The sequence below is a fragment of the Rhodamnia argentea genome, chromosome 10, assembly GCF_020921035.1.
Source record: "Rhodamnia argentea isolate NSW1041297 chromosome 10, ASM2092103v1, whole genome shotgun sequence".
Taxonomy (NCBI): domain Eukaryota; kingdom Viridiplantae; phylum Streptophyta; class Magnoliopsida; order Myrtales; family Myrtaceae; genus Rhodamnia; species Rhodamnia argentea.
The window spans coordinates 3,636,384-3,648,328 of record NC_063159.1 but is presented as its reverse complement, the minus strand read 5'-3'; the positions used below and the strand labels follow the sequence as shown (position 1 = coordinate 3,648,328).

The 11,945-nt window shown below is 37.9% G+C and overlaps 1 pseudogene; it reads right to left on the bottom strand.

The window, feature by feature from the left end:
* Positions 1-1,686: 1,686 nt before the first annotated feature.
* On the bottom strand, positions 1,687-6,839 carry LOC115742036 (annotated as a pseudogene).
* Positions 6,840-11,945: the final 5,106 nt, after the last annotated feature.

Sequence of the window (11,945 nt, the reverse complement as noted above, 5' to 3'; positions counted from 1 at the left end):
CCACCGTTCTAATAATGTGCCTTTATCTTGGTTATCTAGACCTCCTCAAAGTTTATGGAATTTGCTTTGTTTTGATGCCCCCACGTTGGGCTTTTCATGTAATGACTCTTGAGTTTTCGCTATGAAGTTATTTCCATTCCGACAAAAAAAAAAAAAAAAAAAAAAAAAAAAACATTTTCCCAAAACCGATCGCTTGCAAAAATCAATGAACGAATAATATTTCATATTTATGGAAATATTTAGATATAAATTACTACTGATAATGAAAGTAATTTTCATTGACAAGATAATTTAAGAGATACAAGCGATTGTTTTTAGGAAAATATTGTTTGTATCATTTATTTTCCGTGAAACAACAATAGTTTAAGATGTTATAGTTTTAAATCGTGTATTACCAAACATAGAAGTCACGATATTTCGCAGCACCAGTACATTTTAACTACAGTTATAACAAACAAGCTGCAAATCCTCTTTTGATGGTACCATGGGTGAAAAATAGCGTTGGTCAAGTGTTGGGCCTGCCCTTTTTATCAAATCTTATCAAACGTTAGGAGAAACTTTTTTCACGCTTCCGCCAAAATATCAAATATCATTTATGAATTTAAGAAATTATAAAAAAAATTAAAAAAGAATGTACATGTCGATAGTTATATACCATGAAATTCACAAGTGCTTAAGAAATTTTTTTTTTTTTAAGTCAAAAGTGCACTACGCCGTAAGATTTGCAATAAAAAAAAAACACTTAAAAGACGCACTAAACGGAAATACCGGTAAGTTTGGATTGCGTTCTTGCAGTCAAACTACTTGGCTAGAGAATCTCGGGAATGCATCCTTGCTGGTTTTTTGACTTTTGAATTGGAACTCCTGGGTCAAATCAATCCTCAATGCATTGAACATGAGATTGGCCAGGTGTTGGGGACCTGACCGGCTTATGAAGGACAAACGTCTAAAGCTTCAAGCGATGGATTGGCCTTTGTTGATGTAGCGTGTGCATATTGCATATGAATCGCTTACACTCAGCTTGGGCAGAATATGGACGAGCATGCGCGACCGTAGCTCAAATGACTAATAATTTGTGCAGTATACGACGCTGATTCCTTGTGTAACCCCGTATCATACAATATTCAAGCTGTTGCTGGTCCAGAATGTGGAGCAGAACCAACTTTTCGAACAGGTTTCAGCATGCTACAAGCGAAATCTTGTTTGCGAGTTCAAGCCTGAAGCTGATTTTCTTACAAGCAGAGGTTGTCAGCTGATTTAGGACAATTCAATGCAACCACACACACAGCCTGTGCGAGCAATAGGTTCGCGGTTGTAATGGGACGTTACTGCAGCGTTCTACAAGTAGCATATTGCGGCTTGCCCATTCTTATGATTGATCGCATGAACAAGCACTCAAAGATGGGGAGAGAACAAATTCCACTCTCCAAAACAATGATCTCTAACTCAACACCCAGAATTCAAATCAGGTTATTGCTCTCTTTGAATACATCGATAGCTCGATTTGGTCATTTTAGTACGCTAAAGAATCCAAAACAACCACGTACCTGAGCTATTTTCAATGCTGTACCATAACTTGATCCTCGCTGGACCTCGTCAGAACAGTAAGACCTTATTTTAGGCAATGGCGCTTTGGAATATGTTACCATACATGATCAAGTCGGTAAAGGGGTGACCAAGGAGATGTTATCTCAAACGACATAAGCATATTCGGCCCAAAAGAAAACTTCACATATACATAGAAAACCCAGACATGGCAACTGGGATATGAAGACAGGCATGTTCACACGATCATAGTGCCTCAGTATCATTCAGCAGCAGAAAAGGGTGATTTTCCTAGTGGGATTCTGCAAAATTAAGGGCTCCTAGACTATAAACAGTCTGACAATTAAACCATGATCACCAAAAACGAGTTATCTATTGGAAGAAGATAGTTTAGGTGATAGTCATTGTCTACAAAATGATAGCATAGAACAGAGCTTATAACTTCAGCACTGTCTAAGCACCCCCAGAATCCAAAGGGCATCCACTGGTTGCACCATGAACGCAAATCCTGCTTTCCCTAGCTGCCTGTTTCAAGAATATACTTGTAAATACCCTGTCAAACCAGATATGAAAACAGAAAGGATACCCCACAGACTAGTTATTCACAAGCAATGTGGCAAAACCCAAAGTCAACCATCCAAAAGTCCCCACCTCCTAATTTTTAACGATAGAATTAACCAACAGTACAAGAAAACTCAAAGGCTGTGTTTGTCAATGCAATGAAACTAAGAGGAATAAAAGAAAGAAGAAGTGTATGGATGATTATAGTAGAAGGGAACATGATTGGATACAGGAGAGACGGTTGCTATGGATGGCATATCTAGCTAGCATCCTATTCCAATGAATTCTCAGACTAGGCCATGCAAGACAAATTCCAATCAGTTCAAGAACTATGCCTGGTATGCTCAAGGTACATTGATCCACTAGTGGTTTCTTACAAATGTTCATCACAGGAAGAGTGGGCAAGTACTCTCACTGAAAATGTGCACGAATTACTGCCCTTAGACATAACAAATTTGATCCTTTTCATCTTCAGGGATCAAAGGGGGTCGTGGCAGGTATGAAGAGCAAAGTGGGCTAGCCAAACTGTGGAAGTCCCCTTCTGTAAGAGAGTTAGTCTATATGTTCACACAGTGGCAACTTTGCAAATAGAGGAACAGAAGGCTTTTGAAGACAAAAGGTCTCGGTATTCTATCAATAAATTGAGAGACATATATGTTAGAAAACTAAACACTTTCAAAATACTGGAAAGATGTTTAAAGATGCAATCTTTGATAGTCATTGCAAAATCTCTCTTGCAGATGAACTCTTTGAGGTTTGAGCTTATTTTCTGCGTATCCCACCCCCCATCGCCCCGCCCCACCCCACCCAAAAAAAACAAACACAATTTGAGACACTCCCTATTCCTCCCATATTCAGGAACTTCATTTCATACAAGAATGAACCACCTATGTGCACTTAAAATTATAATAGAAGATATCAACTTAACATTAATAAAAGTCGTATTTCGTTATTAGCAAAAAGAAAAACTGCAATTTAAGAAGCCAAAGTACCTACCAAAGAAAAACTAATGATTAGCATCAGGAGCTTTAGCATTAGCATTAAAACTGTCAAAGCCTCCGCTAGTTGGTCCTGCTGGATTCGTTTGATACGCAGAAGGTGCAACCATTGAGGGGGGCACTACCAGAAGAGGTTAGATTTGGTGCACTTCCAGGAACTGTAGGAGGGACATTCAATGTAGGAGGCCTTGGCATGCCATTCATCTGAGGCATAGAAGGACCACCAGGGTGTGGTGCCATTGGTGGCATCCCTGGAGGAGGAATGTAGCCTGCCAAAAATATTAGAACCAAATAAAATTAGGTCCATTTTTTTTCTCTGATAGCCATCTTAAAGTAAAGAGTTAATATTTGTGGAAATAAAAGACATTGGTAGAAGGCAGCAGGCCCTCTCATCAACTAGATGATACAAGCTTACCAGAATCATATAAACTAATGAGAACATACATGGAACGTACAGCTCGCTTGTCAACTGAAAGTGCAATGGGATATGGCCTCCACTGGGGAAAGTAAAGGTTGTTTTTTCTATTGGGAAGCAACTCAGAGACCTAATCTCAATTTGGATAGTCTTCAAAGAAAGAAAACCATTGGTAATAGATTTTTTAATGCAAGAACGAAGAAGAGAGTGTGAATCACTTATTGTTACATTGCCACTGGACTAGATAGATTGGCACTATGAATTTTGCAGTATCAGGAGCAGAGTGGATTACTTTAGGCACAGTGCAACAAGAACCTTGGGCTTGGAGAGGGGCAAAAATTCTCTGTTGGAAAGAAGAAAGTTACTCAGATACTTCCTCTTCATATTTCAGCCCATCCCGAGGAAACAATAGGTATGTCATAGGTGACTTTATGATTCTTGGAGGCTTTCTTTGTAACTGTTGTATCTTTGAAGTTTTGTATCAGAGCTGTGTACTTGTCTGATCTGAGAGTATTGTCACTTGTCTGGGTTGAGAGCTATACCAACTGTTTCTGTAATTTGCTCATGTATTTGATGATGGAGGACTATGGCAACAACCTTTGAAGACTTACAGAAGGCCAATGAAGATCAGTTTTAGATGAAAACCTGCTTAATTTGCCTTATTAGATTTAAAATCTTTATTAAGTGTTTAAAATCGTTGTCTTTTTCAGATATTAGCTTTCCTTTTTATTTGAAATGGAACTTTATGTTTCGTAGTTTCTAAGATATTATGTATCCTTACTATTTGAAAAGGATCATTATGGTTTGCAGTTTTTAAGATACGAGATTTTCTTAGGTTGCTTATTTAAGAGTCTCCCATTTAGAATAGGGTCTAGTGGAGCATATTAAAATGGTCCTTTGGCTTATGATGTTATCTATTTGATGAGTGAATACTAACATTTCTTTCCGCAGAGTTGTGCAGTGTAATTCTCCCCCAAGTGTGATGCTTAGGCACTTAGGAAGTAAAGCCTAACCAAATCTCCTTTTCTCTCCTAACTTTCTTACATCATCTCCGAAACTCTTATCAACTTCTCTATCATTCACTCATCAGCCAATTTAAACCCCACATTACTGTTCACTGGTACTGTTCACAGCCTTAAAACTGTACTTTCAGTTCTGATTCAACCCATCAGATTGTCCTACATCATTTGACTCGTAGATTTGCTAGTTTGCTGGGGGTTGTACACATATTCGACTTGTATTCAGTCACGATTAGTACTGCAAAGCTCACTGATGAATTATCAACGACAAAAACAAAAAAGAAAGAAACAATAGGCATTTCAAAAAGTAGATTCCCTTGGGATTCTTTTAGGGGTAATTAATTATACACCCCTCGCGTTTGGTATTGTAAGAAACTTCACTTTTAATACTTTTCTTTTGTTGGAAATGTTCAAAACAATTGTATTGGCATAACTTTTGGCTTCCCTTGTGAGGCTGTTCTGCATAGGGGCAATACCCCACAGCACCTTCTTAATGGAACTTTCTTTATCATTCAGAGAAAATGCAAGTAACATCGAGATCTCAGCTCTACATATACACAAGTAAACTCTCATTGGTCACTACTGGTACAGATATCACCCTATGGTTTAGCTAAAAACTCTACAGCAAACTCCTTCCAAAAATTTTCCACCAATAAAACTCAATCCATTAACAAAGCCCAGACACAGAAATGGATAATCGTGGCCCCTAGTCAATCAACAGAGCAGAACACATCGAAGCTACTACCTCAAAGTATGTATCAGAATTCATGTATTAGCCAGTCTGGAAATCAACATGATACCTGGAGCACCAGGGGGTGGCCTTGGCAAGACAGGTGGCCTGAATCCAGGAGGCAACTGCATATTCGGTCCCATGGGCATTACAGGTGTTGGTAGTACAGGTAACCGAGGCCTCTGACCCATAAGATGTTGATTATAAGCGGCACCAACTTGTTGGAAAGCTGCTGCTTGCCCCAAATGTTCCTTAATCCTTTGGTCAATCAAACTTTGAGTTTGCTGCTCCTCAAATTGCTGATAGTAGAGACGCACATTTGCCTAAAACCAGTCACAGAGTCAAGTTCAAACCCGCAATTAAGAACAAGGCTTCTTCGAAAACCGAAGATAAATGCACCGATAGGATACGCGGTAAAAACTTGAAGCCCATTCAAAACAATACAACCAAGAAAAGAAAGAAAGGAGAGCAAAGCAGGTGCAGGTAAGATAAAGTACCTTGTGCTTGTACCCTGCATTGTGCTGCTTTCTGACTGACGGCTGAAGTATCAAAAAACATCATCAGTGACCAAAATCTTTGGGCACTCTGAAGCTTTAAAGGATCGAAAGACTAGCGCATGCGAATCATGACTATAGTTTACCAAGAAAGTAAAAACAACCATTACATGTAGTTATCTTAAGCAAAATAAGCCCAATCTCATGAACACAAGCTCAAAAGGCAGATGTTGTTAAACCCCTTCGACAAGATAATCACTACCTAGAGCTAACAACTATAAGGTCCCTGAGCAACTTGGAGAAGCAAGCAGCGTTCTATCATATCATTTCAAAGCCCTCTCTTTGTCCGTCCCCAAGTACTTAATACTTCCGAATTCATAATCCAATCGAGCTTGCAAAATCAGATACAGCACAATGCCAACAGGATTAAGTACTTGATTGACGACGCGCAAAAGGGAAAAGGAAAGACCCAACCATCGACACCATTCGTCAAATCGTAAAGAGCCGAGGATTTACTAACGAAGAGAGAGTGAAAATTGACGAAGCAAACAGGCTTACAGAGTCGTGCGTCAAGTAAGTGTCGCAATAGTCGCAGTAATACCTGCCAATCATCGCCAAAAGAGGAAAAAAGTCAGCAGAAACCGAGCAGAGCAACGTCGGAGACAAGAAGGCGCGAACGAATCGGACGCGCCGAACGTACCGCGGCATGATGGCTTCGAACTGGGCGGAGGAGCGAGGACGAGTGAGAAAGAGGAAAACCCCTGGGAGAGAGACAGAGAACGGAGGATCTCTTCAGTTCGAGAGCGAGCGAGAGAGAGAGAGATGGACCAAGAGAGGTCGCTCGTGGGTCGAGGACCGACGGAGAGAGGTTCTACTTTCCTCGCGGGTCGCGGGTTGGCGGAGAGAGGGTTGCTCAATGAGGGAGTTTGCTTGTGCAGACGGCCGCCGAGGGAGCTTGCTCGGCGTCGGCGACGGCGACGGCGACGGCGACGTCGAGAGGGTGCTAGCACGGTCGCCGCTGCGTGAGAGAGTTGAGAGAGTTGAGCCGCGGGAGTGACCGTACTTTGGGTTTTGGGAGATTTTGAGTTAGTCTAGTGGTCGAAGTCGAATAACCTAAACTTGGAGAACCTTTCTCTTACATTTTACTATGATTAATTCCCATCTACCCAATTAATTTTCGTGTCAAGAAAAAATAAAAATAAAAAACAAAAAAAAATGGGTCAGCCCAAGCTAGTTTCATGTCATAAAAATTCCAAACTGATATATGAGGACAAATTTACCAAGATGCTGGAAAATACTTGGACAAAATTGGGGATTTTAACAGATTTTCGAGATGCAAGGGAGTGCTTAAGGCAAAATTAACAGATTTTCCAATCTCGATTCGTCTCCTTCGAACCTAACTTCTCAAAATGACTTCTTTTTATGTTGAATTTTCACCTCGGAGTCATGTCGCACATTGACAATACGAATTGTTTGTAATGTGTATTCCCATGTTAATAATTTACACGATATTTGATGTAAGGAAATGGATGGTAGATTTATCACCGATATATCAATCTAAGATTTTCAATGACATGAAGATTTTCTTTTTCACCGATATATCAATCTAAGATTTATCACGGATATTTGGAGGTGAAGATTAGTTTGAGGGAAATATGAGAATTATAAATTAGTTTGAAATTTTGTATGGTATGAATCTGGTTTTATTACGTAGCTTTGTGAGATATCCATTTTTAGGAAAAATTTCAAATAAGGGCCTAAAGTATTCTTATTTTCTCAAATAATAGCCTAAAATGGACCTTGTTTCAAATAATGGCCTGAAATGTCATCTTTGTTTCAAAAAAAAGCATGAAGTGAATATTATTTCAAATAAAGATCTAAAGTATCAATATCAATCTCAAAAAGGGATTGGACTCACCAACCAATTAGGGGCATGACTCACCAACCGGTTAGGGGCATTTTCGCTATTTACTTTATTTTTTATTTTCTTTATTTTTTTTCTTTTTATGTTTTTTAAAATGTTAAAAAAACTAAATGTAAAAAAAGAAAGAAAAAGAAGATGAGCATAAGAAGGAAGAAGAAGAACACACGGTGGCACCACCGCTGGTGGGGCCACCGGCACCTTATCAAGGGTCGGCGACACCACCGACTAAAGGCGAGTGGTTGCTGGTCCTCGCCAAAACCTAGTGGGGGTATTTAGGTAAGGGTCGTCGGCCCCCGCTCGGTTCTAGCAAGGACCGACAGGCCCTCCCCTCCGGTCGACGGGGTTGCCGGCCCTCACCAAGGCGTTGGCGACTCTATCGGCAATGCCCAATGCCCCACCAGAAGTGGGGCGGCGGTCACAGCGGGGAGGCCCACCTATGTGTTCTTCTTCTTCCCTCGTGTTTTCCTTCATTCTTTTCTTTTGGTTTTTTTAATTTAATTTAACTAAAAATTAAGTTTAAATTATAATTTGACGAAAAATACCCTTGATCAATCAAAGTATTTAGCCAATCAACAAGATCGGACCTTCGTTTGAAATAGTCATGGCCAATTTAGACCATTATTTGAAACAATGAGCTCATTTCAAGCTCTTCTTTAAAACAACATCCATTTAATGCTCTTATTTAAGAAAATGATAGCATTTCGGACCCTTAATTGGAATTCCCTAGGCCTTTGCCTGAAATAGTTATGGCCACTTTAGACCATTATTTGAAACAATGAGTTCATTTCGGGCCATCTTTGAAACAATGTCAATTTCATGCTTTTATTTAAGAAAATGAGAGCATTTCGGACCCTTAATTGGAATTCTCCCCCCACCCCCCTTATTTCTTTATTTTTTTTTCATTCTCAATTTCCTTATCAAGTTGGATAATCTAATATATCCACCCTTATAAATTGTAGGGTCTCCAATTGTCATGGATTTTTGTATCAATGTTCTTCATTTGTGGGCTTTTTTTTTTTTTTTACTGTGATTAATGGATATTTTTCGATCATGATTCTATTTAGACTAGGATTCCATTTCCATAAGAGTTGAATTCAAAAATTCCTTTCAAGTTTTACAATGAAATGCAATTTAAGAAGATCAATTTATTTTTTTATCCTAAATTTTTATAACCATGAGATTGTTTCAAATTTAAAATTATAATATAAATTCGGTGATCTTTTAATTCTTGCTATATTTGCTAACACTGTTTTAATTCTTTATATGTACATGTACACATATGCATATAAAGAGTAGTGAGACAACAATGAGTTACGCCATGATCTCGTTAAATAGTTTTATCCGGGCATTGTTTTTGGAGTTGTTACCGTCCATCGTTGCAAACACAAATTACGCCATCAATGCAATAAATTTAGAAGAGTTAATACCACGAAAAACTTCAAATTGAAAAAAATTACCAAATAAATCCTAAACATATTTCAATTGTGTCAATTCAATCCTAAACCTATTTTCTTTATTTTTTTACAGTTGAGTTCTAAAACTTTTGTAATTGTGCCAATTTAGTCCACTTTGCCGGTCAACGCCGACGTGGATAATTTTTAATAATATTTTAATATTTTCTTTTTTTCTCTTTCTTTTCTTTTCCCTACCTTTTGTCCTATCCTAGTGTACTGTGGCCAATGAGCTCCAGCAAGGGTCACTGGAGCTACTGGCCACTAAGTGAGGGTTGTAAAGTCCTCGTTAATCCCTGATGAGGGCATTGCAAATGCCAACCAGGCAAGGCCACAGCGCCAGGTGATGAGGGCAGCGAAGCCCTTACCGACGATTGATGAGAACTTCGCAACCCTCACCCAGTGGCTGGTAGCTCCGGTGACACCCTTGCCGGAGCCCGTTAGCCATAGCACAGTAGATAATAGGTAGGGAAAAGAAAAGAAAGTGAACAAAAAAAAAAGAAAAAATACAAATAAAAATATTATTATATTAAAATATTATTAAAAACTATCCACGTCGGCGCCGATCGGTAAAGTGGACTGGATTGACACAATTGCAAAAATTTTAGGACTCAATTCGAAAAAAAAAATTTAGGACTTAATTGACATAATTAAAATAGGTTTCGACTTTTTTTGGTAATTTTTCCCTTCAAATTGATACACATGTGACAAATTTACTCCAAATTATTCTTTTATCTCAAAAACCCATAAATTGATATACATGTGGCAAATTTATACATGTAACAAATTTACCAAAAACTATGTTTTTGCCCACTAAAAATTCCAAAATGGTATACATGTGACAAATTTACCCCAAACTAATTTTTTGACCATAAAAAACTCTCAAACTTGTACCTTTATGATAAATTTACTCCAAGTTTATTTTTTACCACGAAAAACTCCAAACCGGTACACATGTAACAAATGTACTCTCTGTAAGTCTTCGTTAAATTGATTTAATATTGAGAAAAACCTCGGATTGAATACACATGTGATAAACATAAGGTAAAAACTCTAAACTAGTACATTTGTCAACTGTCACGTATCATCTAACTTAGCAATTTAAGGATAAAATTTAACGAAAATTAATAGGGGTAAATTTGCCACAAATATATCGGTTTGGGAGTTTTTGTGGTCAAAAAATTAGTTTGGGGTAAATTTATCCCAGGTGTATCAATTTGAGATTTTTTATGGTTAAAAAAATAATTTTGGGTAAATTTGTCGGATGTGTGCTAGTTTTGATTTTTTTTGTGGTCAAAAAAATATTTTAAAGTAAATTTGTCACAATTGTACCATTTTGAAGTTTTTCGTGGTATTAACCCAATTTAGAAATCCCAAACAAATGACTAAATTGTTGATATCTTATTATGGTCAATCTTGATTAATATAGATGATGTTTTCCTTTAATATAACCACTTTGAGGAGACATTTTTTTTTTATTTTTAATATAGGACGAGGGCTTTTACTATGTTTTAATGAAGAGCATTTTAAAAAGAAAGGTGAAAAATTCCAAGTAAGGGTCTAGAATGCTCTTATTTTCTTAATAGAAATCTAAAGTGGATCTTGTTTCAAATAAAGGTATGAAGTGTCATTAATTTTTTAAAGAAGAGCCTAAATTGGACTTTATTTAAAATAAAGATCTAAAGTGGCAATATTAGTCTCAAAGAAGGGCTTGACTTTCAAGCTGGTTAAGGAGATTTTAGTCTTTTACTTTTTTGAATTTTTTTCCTTTTTTTCTTTCATTTTTCATTTTTATTCTTTTTTTTTTCGGTGGCCCGGCCACCTGCGATTCCTAGAGGGGCTCGGAGAGGGTCGCCCTCGTCACCCGAATGGCGAGGGCCACCCTTGTCACAAGCGACCCTCACCATGGGAGAGGCCACCCTCAAAAGCCACGATCGAGTGTCCGGGCGAGACGACCCTTGCTTCCGCAACAAGAAAAAAAAGAAAAAGAAAAAAAAAGAAAAGAAAAATAAAAAATAAAAAAATGAAGAATTAAAATTATCTTTGGAAGAAAATGCTCTTGATCGATTGGAATATTCACTCGGCGGGCGTTAGTCCCTTATTTGAAACTACTATGGCCACTTCGGACCCTTATTTGAGACCGATATGGTCATTTCATGCCCTTATCTGAAACAATGACTAAAGTCCTTATTTGAGAAAATGACTTCAGGCATTTATTTGAAATTTTTCCAATAAGGGTTTCTACTATTACACCAGTGAGATATCTAATTTACATCTGCTCTAGAAAGAAGTTAAGTATTATTTTCCTGTTTGTCTCAATATATATTGTTTTAAATAGAGCATTCTCGAATAATTAATTTTTTAGCCCATCATAGTATTTATTGGAACGATTATAAGATCCTTGTACATTTTTTCGAGAAATTTTTCCCTTTTCATAATTGCATGATTGTGAAGGTTTACAATATAATTTTTTTTGGCAAATTAAAGACTTTTTAGTTTGAGATAACCTTAGGCTCCATTTGTTTCGCAGAAAATAAATTCCAAGAAAATATTTTTCAAATTTTATGGTGTGTGGTTCACAGAAAATAAGCTAGTCAAGGAAAACATTTTCTACCTATCACGACCCGCCCCTTGCCATCCCATCGCGAGGAATGCGGACGAACATATTGCTAAGGGGGGTCTCGTGCGCGGGCCCCTTGGCTCGAGCCTTCCCAAGCCCATATCAAGTCGTGACGTCAAGAAATCACATTCGACCTTAGTGTGGTTGGATGATATGTGCAATGTGTGGATGCAAAGGAGTCGCCAACG